The sequence below is a fragment of the Lactuca virosa genome, chromosome 4 (assembly GCF_052849685.1).
Source record: "Lactuca virosa cultivar CGN04683 chromosome 4, Lactuca_virosa_CGN04683_v6, whole genome shotgun sequence".
In the NCBI taxonomy this organism is placed as follows: domain Eukaryota; kingdom Viridiplantae; phylum Streptophyta; class Magnoliopsida; order Asterales; family Asteraceae; genus Lactuca; species Lactuca virosa.
Window position 1 is genome coordinate 143,580,428 of NC_136429.1, and position 16,789 is coordinate 143,597,216.

The window sequence follows — 16,789 nt, forward strand, 5'->3', positions numbered from 1 at the left end:
TGAGTTTTCCTCCTTACCTCCTAGAACCCTTGAGGAGTACAATGACAGATTAAGTGAGATGAATCTAATACCAATTTCTCACCCTTTCTTCAAAAGTGCATTTATCTTTTACTTGGATCACCCACTAACTTCACAAATCAAAGCCCTTACTTTTACACACTCTAACAAGAAGATGGTGGCTACAAATAAGGTGATAAACCCGGATTCTAGGGTTAGCCTCTCCTAAATACCCCCCTAACTTCCATGATTGGTCCTCAAAGTATCATAAAATGGCTTCTAAAGTTGTGTATATGTTCAAGAATCATTTTATTACACTTTGGCCCTCAAATTTCAACTTCAAACCAAGGAAATGGTTAGCTTAATAATTGAACTTAAAGGAATACTATTCTTATTAATATTATGTAACGCCCCGATTCCAGGTATGGATCTAAAAAAAAGGTTAATTGGTTTAATGTCCTACTCGACGAGTTGGTTGCCCTACTCGTCGAGTAGCTGCGGGGTTGGAACGCGTGTTTAATGACCTACTCGACGAGTCCACTAAGGGACTCGACGAGTAGGAGCTGGCAGATGAAACCCTAAATCTCGGGGTTTTGCACCCTATTTAAGGCATGATAAGCCTCCTATGGCCTCTTTGCAGTCTTTGAGAGCCCCTTAAAACCCTAATACGTGTGTGTGTGTGCCCATTGTGTGTTTGAAGCTTGAAGAGAGGATCCTTGGAGGGAGAAGGCTTAGAGGAGAAGGAGATTGGAGCAAGTAGAGTGTAGGAATTAACTCTTATCTTAGGTATCATCTTCTGGAGGTAAGCAAATCGCCTTTTCTTTGTGAATCTCTTCTATTGGTTGAGTTTTAGGGTTTTTGGTGAGATATTAAGTTGGAAAGATGAGCTATGGGCTAGATTTGAGGTTGTAACTTCAGATGTGGACCCTCCTTGGATTCTATAAGCATAAAGTTTCAGTTTTGGTCATGATTAAGGTCCCTCTTACGCATGAAGTTCCATTAAGAACTTAAAATAGGCATTTAGAGCCTTTATAGCAATGCATGCACGTAAAGTTTGCAAACTTTACGTGATAAGCATGCCCTAGAAGCTTGGATCTGCGATTTGGAGCCGCTGCATGGCTCAAAACAAGTCTGTATGGAAAAAGGACTGAATGGACTCGGCGAGTCGCAAGGTTGACTCGACGAGTCACATGAAGATGGCCGTGAACTCGACGAGTTGGATAAACAACTCTGCGAGTCCGATGAAGATTACCATAAGACTCGGCGAGTTGAAGAACAACTCGACGAGTCGGATGAGTTTTCCCCAATTTATGAATGTGTGTGTGTCCATCGTGTGCAAAAAGAAAAACTCGACGGGTGGCCTTAGAGTTTGGTCGAGAATCGGAGAAACTCGACGAGTCACCTCGATGACTCGGCGAGTGGGATGGTGTTTCAAGGAACTCGACGAGTAGCCGAGGGTACTCGGCGAGTAAGGTCAACATGGACTGTTGACCTTGACTGAGGACTTTGACTTTGACCAGGGGTTGACTAGTGGGTTATGGAGTACCTTATAAGTTTAAGGACTTATGAGTATATTGTGCTATGGTATTAGGTGGTGGAGCCTGTGCCAAGTGATTCGAGAGTTGGGTTTTATCTTCCGGGTCGACATTTGCGAGGTGAGTTATCCTCACTATACTAAGAGGTCTAAGGCACCAAGGCCGGCCCATTGGATATGTTATCCTAGCAGTGTTAGATGTTGAGTATGAGTTAGTTTTGCATGCTAGTGGTTATGCCAGTTAGGTAGATCTGTAGGACTACCTGTGATGTTATGTGATTATTGCATGCTCAGTGGTTATGATATGTGTTTGTTATATGGGATGGGTTGAGGTTGTACTGCTTCGTGCGGTAGCCAACAAACCCTAGGAGCAATCCAGTTACGGGCTAAGGGAGACTCGTACGGTGGGCTCGGGAGCAATCCATTTACGGGCTAAGGGAGACTCGTACGGTGGGCTCGGGAGAAATCCAGTTACGGGATAAGGGAGACTCGTACTGTGGGCTCGGGAGCATTCCAGTTACGGGCTAAGGGAGACTCATACTGTGGGATCGTGGGTATTACAGTCTGTAGGGCTGTGGACCCGTTATGTGCTGTTCTGTTCAGTTTGTTATGATATGTTATTGTTGACATGGTTATGTGGACTGTATGTGTATCGGTATTTTGGGGGTAACTCACTAAGCTTTCGGGCTTACAGTTTCAGTTTATTATTTCAGGTACATGAGGGGATCGTGGCAAGGCGAAGGCATGATCGTACAGCTCCTCCTGTTATGTTTATGTTTCTGGGAATACTCTGATAGAATGTATTTTGAAAACAAAGTGTATTGTTTTGATGAACTTGACATGTTTTGAAAGTTTAAATTTGTTCGAAATTTTTGGGTGTTACAAGTTTGTATCAGAGCCTTGGTTTGAGTGAATTGGAGGAACACGCGTGTAACTCCAGTCTCAAATCAAGGAAAGGATTTTCAAAATGATTTTTCAAAAAGGTTTTCAAAATAAATAAAGGAGGATGCAGGGCGTACGATCAGCCGGAGCCAGTAAGTAGACCCCAAAATACCATACAAGTTATCTGATTATGTGATATGATAGAACAGCACGTTAGTGCTAGGCTAGGGATCTTCAGGAATTGCATGATAGAATTGCCTGATTACATGATGCCTGCTAGCCTAGGGTTTCCTTTATATTAGATTGACATCATTACTGTAGTTGCTTAGTGTATGCATCACAGTTGTACATAATTAAGATCTTATAGTCTGAGAATGTTTGATTTGGCCTTATGTTCTGTTCTTGTTTGATTGGGAGCTTAGGGTAGGATTGGATATTCGAAAGTCTATAGGGTCCAGCGTTATGTATGGCTAGCATACACTAGTGCTGCAGGGTTGGTGGAAGTTTCATGGATAGGAGGGTTGAGTGAGGCCGGGAGGCCAGTTATGAGATGTATATCTTGTTGGGTTATGAGCATTCTAACACTCCTAAGTGTACATGCAACCCTAAATACCTTGGATCTATGTTTTCTCTATTATACATACAATTATGAACATCCAAGGTATTATCCTAATCTAGCATACAAAATAATAAATATAACAAGATAGAATACATACCTCTTTGATGTAGAATGTCTTCATGAAGCTTGAGTGCCTAGTGCCCCAAGTGTGACACCTCAAATGGTTCACACAACACCAAATACACTTGGAATAACTTGAGAGAAACTTGAACACTCCTTGAAATCGTCTAGCCCTCACACTCACACATTAGTGCACGATTTCTTGAGCCATGGGATTCTTTTATATGGTGGCTATTAGGGTTACACCATGTAACTCATAACTTTACCCATTCCTTATGCTCCATGGATTTTAACCTCCATGGAGTATCCATGGGTCACCCCATGGACTTAGTCCAACATAAGGAATCTTGGATCACAAGCCCACATATATAAGAATGAATGATTTACACAATCAACCCATATATTTAATTAGTCTCCTTTTGATCACTTAATTAATTCCAAATTAATTCTTGATCAATACTAATTAAATAACCTTATTAATATATTAGAACTTATAATATATTAATCAACCTTAAGTGTTATTTCTCTCATTATAGTCTATCCAAATGCATGATGCCATGCAACCCAAATGGACCATGTCGGGTCGGGTCAAGTCTTACCAATTATAGTTATGGACTTAGACATTAATCCAACAGTCTCCCACTTGGATAAGTCTAAAACTATTATTGCGTATGACTTCAGGAACCGATCATCAATCGTAGCTCTCAAAAGCTTTTGTCGAACTCTGACCTTGTCGATGAACTCTGACCTTTGTCAATGACTTGTCCATTAGATAAGGGATCATATATTCCTCCATTCTAGATATCATATGGACTGAGACATGGATTATCAATCATTCTCTCTGTCCATTTGTTGTTTCCCGATTTCCGATTCATGATGACTGACTGATTGAACAAATCAAATCAGTCCTGGCTTGGCCAAGCACTCACATGTATCATCTTTAAATCATCGAGGGGCCCACATATATCGCTTTTATCCCGAAGGTAAAAGGAATGGATAAACTTCGACTCATATGGATTGTTCTACTACTTGTTGAATCATACACAAAGGCACGTTTTATAACATCGAGTTACCAATGCGTTTTCGTGCAATCAATGTATAACCAACTCATAGTAACAACTCATATCTCTAGGTTTGAAGAATATAAGATATTATCGTCTCATGATCACTCGTGATAAAATCCATGAAGTGATTCAAATGAGCGCGGGTTGAATCCAATACTCAGAACTTATGAGCACTCATGAGTGTTGTAGCACCACTTTGTCCACCAACTTGGACCTCTACAAACCAACCCATGACGATCTTGATTTGTATCTACTTCCAACATATGACCGACTGTAGATGGTTTGAATAACTTAATCATTCATGAAGAGCGACTTAGTTATTCTGGAAGTCAAAACATGCAAAGTGAAACACAAGAATAAATGAATCAAATATGGTATCAAACCCTATGAATATAAATAAACACTTTTATTTATCACCATACTGATTACTCATTATTCATTGTTTCGGTTTTATCAACTTTATACTTGAATTTAAAACAATAGTTGTCCCATGCTCCAAGCATGTACACTATGTTTTCTAAACACTAGTCATGCCATACACCAAGTATGCATACTATGTTTGTCTATGATCTTTACTTTGTAAAATAGATCAATTGAACATCACTCCAATGATCCTCTTTTCACAGTCCCAAATCCTTACTGCAAATGCAAGAATTCCAAATTCATGCCATTTACTGAAATCTGTTAGATTCTAAACTTATATGCATTGATCCTCTTAATGATTATGCACGAAGTCAGAAAGACTTGACAACAATCATTACAGAGCATTCCAAAGGAGATCAGCTCCTTGGAAACATCCTTCTTTCATTAAGTTTCCTGATCTTACACAGATTGAATAAGAGTTGCCTCCTTACAGATTATGTCAATATGGTCCTTCCAGAATTAACATTATACTTCCAACTGTCCTTGAGCAACCAATCTTTGGTAAACCTTAGATTGTCCTCGACAATTGCTTAATCATTTTAGTCATATCCAATTCCAGACCTTTTCCCTTCATAATGCCCCAGGCATTTGGAAAATTTTAGAAAGGATGAATATAGCACATGTAATCGATCCTATATCCGAAGCATATGGGACACGATTCATGATGTCTCACATAAAGACTAAACCAGTCTTTTGCTATAATATTTCCATTTCAATTTGCCAAGTTCTCAAAATTCAGATTATGAAAAGGGATGCCGTAATCATAATCGAATTTTAGAACGCAAATAATGGACACATATATAGAATTTCCTTATGTTGAGCCATTCCAACATGAAATTCATATATATATCCTTGATTAAATACGATTAAAATCTCAATCTAAGCTTTTAGAATTGAAATGAAGTATAATTTCCTCTCCCTTAATTATAGCAAAACAACTTTTTCAACCCCTGCAACCTCACGAATTGAAACTTTTGTTTTCTATAATTAACATTGCTAACTTGCAACCTTTGTCATAATTATCATGCTCCCACTAACATGATGATTATTAGCATAACACTTATGCTCCCACTAGCTTTGACATGTACTCAGAAATCAGCTGACTTTCTTACCAAAGTTCAGATTTCTGATACTAGATTGTTTTGATAAAACTTTATCAAAATCATACACCTCTCTTAGATAGCTCACATGTGTGTCTAAACAATTTTAGAACTATGAAAAGGGATGCCGTAATCATAGTCTTAATTGTTTAGACCTTTGCCACTTCTCACAAGTCCATGTTAGTGTGCCGGTAAACCACACACGCTCCACTAACGACTTTGAGAATGCAAATATCACAATTGCTATCTAGCTAAAATCTACTTAGTGAAAGTGTTTCCTCACCATCATTTTCATGAATCGGAGAGAAACCTTATGACACTTAGATTTAATAGTGTATGTGTTCTTATCCATGTGGATTTGTCAAAACCATAATCACAAGACAAGGTTAGTGACAAATCCAAACTCATATTGATTAAACTTGTGCAATCTTAAATTCTTGCCATTTGGCAGCTCAGGTGCCTGCCATTGCTTCCAAGTAGTTGTGCAACCAATTGAGAACTCTCAGAGCTCCTATGCAAAGCCAACTTGAATAGGCACAAAAATTTCAACACGATAGGTTATAAACCTCAAGTCGTGTGCTAGTGAAGGACTTTAGGTTTTATTCTTGATTAAGTCTTGAAACTTTCAAGAGCTTTAAGACTCCCACTGTCCTCTTGACATATAAGACTCCCTTGTCAAATATTCAAGAGATAGTGCGGATTCTTTATCAAGACTAACACTTTACACAATTGGCCTAAGTTGGTCTCTGTTTTATCCAAAACATCACAACTTACCAATTTCAAATGTACAAGAGTAGATAACCTTTTACTCTTACATTTGACTAGTGGTAACAAACCCTCTTTAAGATATGTCACTCAAGTTACAATCTTGGAGTATAACTCTAAGAATTGTTTTGGAACGAAGTATGACTCATCTTTTTGATTTAACCATTTCAACAATTCATGACTCCTCTTCTTAGTCATAAGAATGCACTAAGATGACTTTAGAGGACCAATTGTGATATGGTATCTTAATCATTAAGATGATCATAAACATGATACTAAAGTACTCTCCCATCTTTTCAGATTTGAGAAACTTTTATCTTTCTGCCATTCTTTGATTCCTCTTATTCGTTCTGTCTCACATTGAAACTTCTCCAATGCTACAGACTTATACTTAAACTTATAAGTATAACCATATTTACTGAACTTAAGTAAATCATGACGAATAGTCTTCTTGATCTTTTGTGGTGGACTTGACCAGTGCACAAGAATGTGTACTCGATCCCTTAGTCCTTTCCTTATTCACATAAGGAATTAGTCTTAATTTTCCAACCTGAAAGTTCTCATTCATCATACTATACAACTTGCATGATTCCAAGTTTCGGTCCAATTGAACCTTGGGTGATGAGAATCTTTCCCTATTTGGTAATATTAGACACTACCACAACCGAAAGAATCAAATCCATTTTTCCAATATTGCTATCAATGGAATCTTATAAGCAACAACTTTTCACAAATGCCATTGTAAGGATACTTAAAATAAATAAAATCAAAACATTTTTCTTTTATTTTAAAACTTTGCGGAAAAACTTATCCTTACAATCCATATGAAAACCTTGTTGTTATCTATTCCTAAGCAATATAAATATCATAACTCTTAAGTAATAGCCCAAAATTCTGATCACCGAACCATGCGATTGAAATCCATCTTCGCGATCAGAATCAGCATGTACTTAATAGAGTTAGACAATGGACTTTACCTGAAGTAGAGCCAAACTTATTGACTTTAACATCCTTAGGTAAATTTGGCAGCTTCGTAACCAATGCCCCTTCCTTTGGCAATAGTTACCTATGGACCCTTGATAATTGGACTATCTCAGACTTCGCCTCTCTCTTTACCATTAGGTCAACCGAGTTGACTATGGCCGATCCCTTTCCATTGGGAAGAGAGAGCTTTACTGGATATCCAATGTCATCATTGTCAATGTCCATAGCGTTTTAGGAAGTTGATCTTAGCAAATAGATAAGATCATTAAGGGTCTTGTCTTAGTCTGTTTCATAGGATTCCCAAAAGAACTCACTATGTGACTTAGAAAGTAGTTGAGCCACCAACTTTCTCAAGACTTTGACACCCAACTCTCCCGGCTTGTCAATATGTGACTACATCTCCAAGATGTGATCACACCTAGACCTTGCCTTGCCAATAGGGCTTGAGTGACCTTAAACTTTTTAGGAACTTGTGGGTTAGGGAGAATAATTGGAGGAGGTGAAAGAAGTATGATATCCATGGGACATCATCTTCATTTAGGAAAGCTTGTTTCAAGAGATTTGGGAAGATCATAAATGTCTAGACCAGACATCTTTTTGGGAGATATTCAAGATAGTTGATTTAAAGTCCTTAATATGACACCCAATATGAAAGATTAAGGCTAGGACCCAACAAACTATTTTATAACTTAGAAGAGGGATGCCGTAATCCAAGCTATAAAATATTTGAAGGTAGGTGAATGACGATTCACCAATTTCCACCATGAAAAACGAAATAATTTATTAGGTTTTAATTGGATTTGAAAGTCCTAGATCTTTGAGATTCATTGAACTGTTCAAAGGCATGTTTCAATCTCGAGTGTGCCCTTCAGGTTTTGTGACTGGGATGCCGAGGATCACAAAACAAGGTGTGAATAACCATGCAAATATACTTGGTACCCTTAATATTTACCCCTTAATCAGTGTGCCGGTTAACCACACACGCTCCACTGATACTATGATAAATATTAAGTTACCCTTTGCCTACCTTGTTAAGTCCAGGTTAGTGTGCCGGTTAACCACACACGCTCCACTAACGACTTAAGCAAAGTGCAAAGTGTAATTTCATGGGTTAGCACCAAATTCACATTTTCCTAAGTAACTAAGATTGGGTATTAATAAGAGTTTAGTTACTTAGTATTTATCATTAATACTTTTAATGAAAGGAGAATTATAGTCCTTGTCCTACCCGTTCGGCTAACGACCCTCCACCAGTCAAGGAAGCGGTGGGTGAGAGTGGACACCCATTAAACTGCCATTTTATAGGCAGTAACCTTATACCCCCCTTATAGACCGGCTTCGTGAATGAGGCCTACTAACGGTGAGACTGACTTTACTCTTATACATATATATAAATATTATTAACTTATAATATTATAACATATAAGGGTTGAATTTTAACTTTTAAAATTCTAAGGGCTAACTTGGAATTAAAGTATTCATAAGTGAAAACTTTTCAAATTCCAAAACTTGAGGGCAAGTTTTGAAACTATTCAAAACTAATTAATTCCATAACTTATGAGTTTAAAGTAGTTTTAATTAAAAAAAAAAAAAAAAAAAAAACTCTTCAAGTTCCATAACTTGAGGACAAGTTATGGAAGACTTTAACCTAATTAATAAAAAAAAATAACTTTTTTTTATTGTAACTTATGGAACTAATTAAGGTTACACATTTTTTTAATTTAATGAAGAGACTCTTGAACCTCCATAACTTGAGGACAAGTTATGGAATCATAAAACAATTTAATTAGAACTAGACTCTTCATTTTGTAACCTTTGCCAACTTTTATGAGTTTTATGATTCTTAAATGTGACTTTTCATATAACTTGAGGACAAGTTACAAAAACACACTTTGGAATCAACTCTTAGATTAAAATGGATTGAAAACAACTATTTCACACAACTTTTCTATTAATCTAAGAACCTCATAAGAATAAGATAATTCAAATCATCAATGTTCAAGAAATTAGCATGAACATACAAACTAATACAAATCTTGAAATTATGACAATTATCTTAGAAATTGGATTAGCATGAACATTACCACATCAAAAACAAGTTTATAAGTCCAAAAACATCTTAGGGTAATGTTCCTAGTCCAATTCCAGCCAAAACAATCGAATATATGCATCCAACTCGACTTTTCAGCTACTTTTGCAAGTATAACAAGAAAACAAGCCTAGGCTCTGATACCACTGTTGGGTTATGAGCATTCTAACACTCCTAAGTGTACATGTAACCCTAAATACCTTGGATCTATGTTTTCTCTATTATACATACAATTATGAACATCCAAGGTATTATCCTAATCTAGCATACAAAATAATAAATATAACAAGATAGAATACATACCTCTTTGATGTAGAATGTCTTCATGAAGCTTGAGTGCCTAGTGCCCCAAGTGTGACACCTCAAATGGTTCACACAACACCAAATACACTTGGAATAACTTGAGAGAAACTTGAACACTCCTTGAAATCGTCTAGCCCTCATACTCACACATTAGTGCACGATTTCTTGAGCCATGGGATTCTTTTATATGGTGGCTATTAGGGTTACACCATGTAACTCATAACTTTACCCATTCCTTATGCTCCATGGATTTTAACCTCCATGGAGTATCCATGGGTCACCCCATGGACTTAGTCCAACATAAGGAATCTTGGATCACAAGCCCACATATATAAGAATGAATGATTTACACAATCAACCCATATATTTAATTAGTCTCCTTTTGATCACTTAATTAATTCCAAATTAATTCTTGATCAATACTAATTAAATAACCTTATTAATATATTAGAACTTATAATATATTAATCAACCTTAAGTGTTATTTCTCTCATTATAGTCTATCCAAATGCATGATGCCATGCAACCCAAATGGACCATGCCGGGTCGGGTCAAGTCTTACCAATTATAGTTATGGACTTAGACATTAATCCAACATATCTTTCCTCTAGGGTGAGGGTTGAGCGCTCGCCATGTTGTGAATTCCGGTAGGGCATTGTAATGATGTTTGAGACAAATATGGGTAGGTGTGGAAGGTAGTATGGGCCCGTACAACTGAAAGCACAGGACCTATACGCGTGTCAAGTAAGTCACAATCCCCAGGGTTAGTAGGGAGTTGGTTCCTAGTGGTTTATATGGATTATCTGATATCTTGTGGTGTGTTTTAGAATGGTGATGATGAGGCGCTTCGTGGCTGGATCCAGTTCGGGATCAGGATCAGGGGACAGAGGCCAGGAGGGGCCGACAGCACCTGAGCCGGTGGTGCAGATGGGTATAGAGGAGTTGGATGCCAGGATTCGAGAGATCCAGTATGATGAGGTTGCTGCTGCATTCCGGGCTCAGTTACTGGAGATGTTCGGGTCGATTAAGACCACCATGGTAGAGTATTTTGATGAGCGTTATGCAGCCCTTGCAGAGACAGCCGCCGCAGCAGCTGCATCAGCTGTATCAGCGGTAGGAGGAGGAGTTGGTAGAGGTTTTCAGTACAGGGACTTCGATAACACGAAGCCCCCTACTTTTGATGGGACGCAGGATCCCATCAAGGCTATGAGATGGATTTCAGACGTGGAGGGGTGTTTCTTCACCTTCTCCTGTCCTGCTGACCAGAAGGTCAGGTGTGCTCTGAACCTGCTTAGGTCTGGGGCCAAGGACTGGTGGAGACTTGTGACTGGGTCGTACACTGATGATCAGAGAGCTGCTGTTACTTGGGAGCAGTTCAGGGATATGTTCCGCGCCCGTTTCATTCCACGGGTTGAGCGGGAGCGATTGGCATAGGAGTTTCTGAGTTTGAGACAGGATGGGGAGTCGGTGACGGAGATCACCCGGATGTTCACTGAGAGGGCGATGTTTTGCCCGGAGTTTGCTTCAGAGCAGGCTCAGATGACCCGTTATCTGAGCATGCTCAAGACGGATATCCGTCAGTTTGTGTCTACCCAGCGATGTGATACTCTTCTAGAGTTGCAGGAGGCCGCCAGACGGCATGAGTTGGAGATTGAGCAGCAGTTGAAAGAACAGCGGCAGGCCCCGACACATTCTCAGTCGGCGCCTAAGCGGTCTAAGACCGCTGATACTAGGACCGGGGGTCAGCAGAGCCGCACTTGTGGGAAGTGTAGCAAGGGTCATTCTGGTGTGTGTCGAGCCAACAGTGGGTGCCACAGGTGTGGCAAGGAGGGGCACTATGCGAAGGATTGTCGCCAGGCCGTTCCGATACCGAGTATGAAGTTATGTTACCATTGTGATCAGGTTGGCCATTTTAAGGCCAACTGCCCGTTACTCGCCGCCAAACCGGCACAGGCTCCAGCGCCGGCTACTTTGAGGATCACGGATGGGAGACCAGTCAGGGCAAAGCCTCCGAAGGCTCAGGGTCGTGCCTTCCAGCTTATAGCGGAGGAGGCCAGAGCAGCACTAGATGTAGTTGCTGGTATGGTTCTATCCTTTATCTCGTTTCCTATATCTGTTGTATGCTTATCTATTGTACCTGTGATTAGGTACGTTTTTAGTGAACTCCTTGCCTGCTTTGGTCTTATTTGACTCGGGGGCGAGTCGGTCCTTCGTATCTCAGTCGTTTAGTAGGGAGTTCAGTGCGCCTGTGGGCGAGCTAGTGTGTCCGTTGCGAGTGTCTATCGCCAACGAGCACGGGGTTTCTGCTTCTTCAGTTTATAGAGGATGTGACTTGGAGATTTTCGGGGTATCCTTTCCGATAGATTTGATTCTGATCCCCATGGGGGAGGTGTGCGTGATTGTGGGCATGGATTGGCTCAGTCGGTTCGGTGCTATGATTGATTGTGAGGGCCAGCGAGTGGTAGTTCGAACCCCAAGAGGAGGAGAACTGATTGTATATGGCGAGGGCACCAGAGTGGGAACAGGGTTTTGTTCAGCTGCCAGGGCTCGGCAATACATTCAGCACGGGTGTGCGGGTTATCTAGCGTATGTGGTAGATACGCGAGTCAGGGATCAGATTTCGGTTTCCGATGTACCGGTGGTCAGGGAGTTCGCAGATGTGTTTCCGGAGGAGTTGCCAGGGATACCTCCGGAGAGGTAGGTCGAGTTCAGGATCGCCCTGGTGCCAGGTGTGGCCCCTATTGCTAAGGCGCCGTACCGATTGGCACCACCGGAGATGCAGGAGCTATCGTCGCAGCTACAAAAACTGCTGGGCAAGCAGTTCATTCGACCTAGCAGTTCTCCACGGGGAGCACCGATACTTTTTTTCCGGAAGAAGGACGGTTCGCACCGGATGTGTATTGATTACCGGGAGTTGAATAAGTTGACAGTGAAGAACCGTTACCCATTCCCGAGGATAGACGATCTCTTCGATCAGTTACAGGGCGCATCTTGGTTTTCCAAGATAGACTTGAGGTCTGGGTATCATCAGGTCAGGGTCCGAGAGGAGGACGTGGAGAAGACCGCGTTCCGAACTCGTTATGGACATTACGAGTTCGTGGTGATGCCGTTTGGGCTCACCAACGCGCCAGCGGTGTTCATGGACCTGATGAATCGGGTCTGCAGACCGATGCTTGATCGCTCGGTCATAGTGTTTATAGATGATATCTTGGTGTATTCCATGACCCGAGAGCAGCATGAGGAGCATCTGAGAGAGCTATTGGGAGTTCTGAGACGAGAACGGCTGTAGGCCAAGTTCTCGAAATGTGAGGTTTGGTTACGAGAAGTCCAGTTCCTCGGACATCTCGTTAACCAGGAGGGGATTTTGGTCGATCCGGCCAAAATCGAGGCGGTTATGCAGTGGGAAATTCCGAAATCTCCCTCAGATATTAGGAGCTTTCTGGGATTGGCAGGGTACTACCGGAGGTTCATACAGGATTTCTCCAAGATTACAGTACCCCTCACACGTTTGACGAGGAAGGGGGTGGATTTACGGTGGGGTCCCGAGCAGCAGAGGGCGTTTGAGACCCTCCGTCAGCGTTTGTGTGAGGCACCAGTATTGACACTCCCGGAGGGAGTTGAGGATTTTGTGGTGTTCTATGATGCATCCATCACAGGTTTAGGGGCGGTCCTCATACAGAGAGGACGAGTGATAGCCTACACATCGCGGCAGCTGAAGCCGCATGAGACGAGATACCCTACACATGACTTGGAGCCGGGGGCGGTGGTGTTCGCCCTCAAGATATGGAGACATTACCTCTATGGGGTCTGCTGTACCATTTAGACGGATCACAAGAGCTTGAGACATATCATGGATCAGCCGCACCTGAACATGAGGCAGCGCAGGTGGCTGGATGTAGTCAAAGACTACGATTGTGAGATCCTTTACCACCCCGGTAAAGCGAATGTGGTTGCGGATGCTTTGAGCCGCAAGTCAGCTGGGTCTTCCACCCCCGCGGTATGTATAAGGATAGCGGTGGATTCTCCGCTTGTGAGTTTGATCAGAGATGCCCAGGTAGAGGGCATACGACCGGAGAATTGGAAGCTGGAGAGAATCAAGGGTGAGAATACCTGGTTCATACAGGATAGTCTGGGACTATTGACCCGATGCGGTCGGGTTTGGGTTCCGATGTCTGGTGGGGTTAGGCAGACGGTTATGGAGGAGGCTCATAAGTCTCATTTCTCTATTCACCCCTGGGCCACCAAGATGTACCAGGATTTGAGTTTGAGCTATTGGTGGCTGTGCATGAAGTGAGAGATCGCTTGGTACGTCGAGAGGTGCTTGACCTGTAGGATGGTCAAGGCCAAGAATCAGAGGCCGAATGGAAAGCTGCAGCCCCTAGAGATTCCCATGTGGAAATGGGAACATATCACGATGGATTTTATTACCAAGTTGCCGAGGACGGCAAAGGGATTTGATGCTATATGGGTCATCGTGGATCGATTGACCAAGAGCACCCACTTCTTGGCTATACGGGAGAGCTCATCGGCCGAGAAATTGGCCGAATTGTACGTTCGCCAGATCGTGTCTCGCCATGGGGTTCCTGTCTCCATTGTCTCCGATCGGGATGTCAGGTTTACCTCCCGCTTCTGGCAAACGTTTCACGAGGAGCTGGGCATGCGGTTGCACTTCAGCACAACATTCCACCCACAGACAGACGGCCAGAGCGAACGGACTATTCAGACCCTCGAGGACATGTTGAGGGCGTGTTTCATTTATTTCGGTTGGAGTTGGGATTCTCACCTACCGCTTGCGGAGTTCGCCTACAACAACAGCTATGATTCTAGTCTTGGCGCCCCGCCATTCGAGCTGTTGTACGGGCAGAGATGTCGCACCCCGGTCTGTTGGGGTGAAGTTGGACATAGAGTGATGGGTAGTACGGAGGTAGTCTTGCAGACTACCGAAAAGATCCAGCAGGTTAGACAGCGTTTGCAGACCGGTCAGAGTCGGCAGAAGAGTTATGCCGATAGACGCCGATCTGAGTTGGAATTTCATGTGGGTGACATGGTACTCCTGAAGGTCTCGCCCTAGAAAGGAGTGATTCGCTTCAGGAAGAGGGGAAAATTGGGCCCCCGATATATTGGGCCGTTCAGGATCATTGTCAGGGTTGGCAAGGTGGCTTATAGGCTAGAGCTGCCGGAGGAGCTTAGTCGGATACACAGCACTTTCCACGTTTCGTAGCTGCGAAAGTGCATCATGGACCAGGAGGCAGTAGTATCGCTGGATGATATTCAGGTCGATGAGCGCCTGAACTATGTGGAGAGACATATGGCCATTTTGGAGAAGAAGAGGAAGATTCTGAGGAATAAGGAGATATCTTTGGTGAAAGTACAGTGGGAGCATCGAAGGGGGTCCGAGTGGACGTGGGAGACGGAGGCCGAAATGCGGGAGCATTACCCGGAGTTATTCGCTGCAGCAGACTTCGAGGACGAAATCTAGTTCAAGTGGGGGAGAATTGTAACGCCCCGATTCCAGGTATGGATTTAAATAAAAGGTTAATTGGTTTAATGTCCTACTCGATGAGTTGGTTGCCCTACTCGTCGAGTAGCAGCGGGGTTGGAACGTGTGTTTAATGACCTACTCGACGAGTCCACTAAGGGACTCGACGAGTAGGAGCTGGCAGATGAAACCCTAAATCTCGGGGTTTTGCACCCTATTTAAGGAATGATAAGCCTCCTATGGCCTCTTTGCAGTCTTTGAGAGCCCCTTAAAACCCTAATACGTATGTGTGTGCCCATTATGTGTTTGAAGCTTGAAGAGAGGATCCTTGGAGGGAGAAGGCTTAGAGGAGAAGGAGATTGGAGCAAGTAGAGTGTGGGAATCAACTCTTATCTCAGTTATCATCTTCTGGAGGTAACCAAATCGCCTTTTCTTTGTGAATCTCTTTTATTGGTTGAGTTTTAGGGTTTTTGGTGAGATATTAAGTTGGAAAGATGAGCTATGGGCTAGATCTGAAGTTGTAACTTTAGATGTGGACCCTCCTTGGATTCTATAAGCATAAAGTTTCAGTTTTGGTCATGATTAAGGTCCCTCTTGAGCATGAAGTTCCATTAAGAACTTAAAATAGGCATTTAGAGCCTTTATAGCCATGCATGCACGTAAAGTTTGCAAACTTTACGTGATAAGCATGCCCTAGAAGCTTGGATCTGTGATTTTGAGCCGCTGCATGGCTCAAAACAAGTCTGTATGGAAAAAGGACTGAATGGACTCGGCGAGTCGCAAGGTTGACTCGGCGAGTCACATGAATATGGCCGTGAACTCGACGAGTTGGATGAACAACTCGGCGAGTCCGATGAAGATTACCATAAGAATCGGCGAGTTGAAGAACAACTCGGCGAGTCGGATGAGTTTTCACCAAGTTATGAATGTGTGTGTGTCCATCGTGTGCAAAAAGGAAAACTCGATGGGTGGCCTTAGAGTTTGGTCGAGAATCGGAGAAACTCGACGAGTCACCTCGATGACTCGGCGAGTGGGATGGTGTTTCAAGGAACTCGACGAGTAGCCGAGGGTACTCGGCGAGTAAGGTCAACATGGACTGTTGACCTTGACTGAGGACTTTGACTTTGACCAGGGGTTGACTAGTGGGTTATGTAGTACCTTATAAGGTTAAGCACTTATGAGTATATTGTGCTATGGTATTATGTGGTGGACCCTGTGCCAAGTGATTCGAGAGTTGGGTTTTATCTTCCGGGTCGACATTTGCGAGGTGAGTTATCCTCACTATACTAAGGGGTCTAAGGCACCAAGGCCGGCCCATTGGATATGTTATCCTAGCAGTGTTAGATGTTGAGTATGAGTTAGTTTTGCATGCTAGTGGTTATGCCAGTTAGGTAGATCTGTAGGACTACCTGTGATGTTATGTGATCATTGCATGCTCAGTGGTTATGATATGTGTTTGTTATATGGGATGGGTTGAGGTTGTACTGCTT